The sequence below is a fragment of the Contarinia nasturtii genome, unplaced genomic scaffold, assembly GCF_009176525.2.
Source record: "Contarinia nasturtii isolate CC-2019 unplaced genomic scaffold, AAFC_CNas_1.1 Cnas_scaffold_5346, whole genome shotgun sequence".
NCBI lineage: Eukaryota > Metazoa > Arthropoda > Insecta > Diptera > Cecidomyiidae > Contarinia > Contarinia nasturtii.
In genome coordinates this window covers 1-1,694 of record NW_022202620.1, presented here as the reverse complement: position 1 = coordinate 1,694, position 1,694 = coordinate 1, and the positions used below count along the sequence as shown (strand labels likewise).

Sequence of the window (1,694 nt, the reverse complement as noted above, 5' to 3'; positions counted from 1 at the left end):
CCTTTTCCTTTATCGGGCCATAAAACATTGCTTTAAAGACCGGGCTTTCGCAGGAGAGAATGATTTTGTGAGCTGGAACGCTTTCAGTATGCTTGGCGTGGACTTTAATGATAAAGTTAACGTCGGCTATTTCCGGGTTCAGGTACAATTTCTCGGCGATTTTTTGTGGCACATTATTAATTCTTTGAAATGCCATCGTGCTTATCGGAGCTGCCTGATTTTAGAGATCTAGTTTTATTTCAGAAAGAGACATGTATTGAAAAGGCCAACATGAGTTTTTTGAATAAAATATGATGCCTCGAAATAAGAGACATACATTAGAATACAGAAAGCATGAAGCCACAAAAATGTTAGGTTAAGAAAATTTCGGCCAGGGACCATGAATACTTCTTTTAATTTTTTTTACTAAAATGTTCGGTTTACCTTTCAATCAATTGTCTCTTCAAATTTGTGATCCACAAAATGTGTTTATAATGTTAAATGCACACAAACGGAAAGTTTCTCCAATTAAATCTGAAATTGGTTCAGAATAGGAAAATATTTTGTAAATCTGTTGCTGAAGCCATTTCAGAACAATCAGATAAAATTACTTACATTTGCAGTTTGTTTTCCAAAAGAAATTATAGTAAGTGTTTGAATCATCGTCAAGATACGGTGATAAATTTGATCAAAAAACGTAGTTACATATAATAAAGGTGTTAGAAAGAATGCTCTACAGTATTATTCTCGACCAATCGATTGATGACAACCATTTAAGTTTTATTACGCAGCTATGACCAAATTTTGACAGATCATCACTGAACGGATGAACGAAGGAGCAATCGGGTGCGTTCAATTCGCATTCGGTGCTTACATTTTAAATTTAATTTATGCTTCTGATTCCAATATGAAAGCTTTTGACTATTGTAAAAAAACTATAAAATTTGATCAAAACTGAAATTGAGGAGGAAACAAATTAACATTTTCTCAGAAAGTATTTGCACCAAAATGCTTCAATATTCTTCAATGAAAAAATAAAACACATACGATTGAATAGCTTTCATTTTTGAATTTTCATGAATTCATGATGTTTGACATATTTATAATGCTTTTTTTCAGCCCGAAACGGCATGAAAAGTAGAAAATGATAGAATAAATGTATTTTAGTGTTACTTTTTGAAATGGTCCGAAAGACTGATTCAGGCTGAAAGTTTTTCAAACACTAAACCGCTAATTATACCAGAATTTGGTGATAAACGTATTTCGACGTTTTCTTGTTTCAAACAAATGGCTTTCGCCACTTTAAAATAATAATTTAATGGCATTCCACCATCAATTTTAATAACATATGCCTCATTTGGTTCAATAACAATTCCATCGGGAACTATTAATTTAGATTCACCATTTGTCAAGAGGTTTACGTTCCCCAATACCGATGATAAATTATCTTTTTGCAATGTGAATGTAAAATTCGTACCACTAACGGTGAAAACTTGTTGTGCAATGTGTATTTCCTTCAAACCCAATCGAACGTTCAACATAATTGTGCATTCGAATGGCAATGTACATAAAACACTTTTTGTGTCATGGCGGAAGGAAATACTTAGTTTCTCAGCGGGTTCCTTCGTTTTTGTTTTCTTCGACGTTGCCTGCATAATGATTGATTCAAAATCGTCTTCGTTGAAAAATCGCTTGTAGCTGCTAAAATGTTGTGA

General features: G+C 33.1%; 1 long non-coding RNA gene across 1 annotated transcript; it reads right to left on the bottom strand.

Moving 5' to 3' along the window:
* Nucleotides 1-6: 6 nt before the first annotated feature.
* LOC116351387 lies at nt 7-738 on the bottom strand. Its single transcript, XR_004202132.1, has 3 exons — nt 595-738; nt 424-513; nt 7-228 (listed from the first exon to the last, which is right to left on the bottom strand). It is a non-coding gene; the product is annotated as an uncharacterized LOC116351387 (long non-coding RNA).
* Nucleotides 739-1,694: the final 956 nt, after the last annotated feature.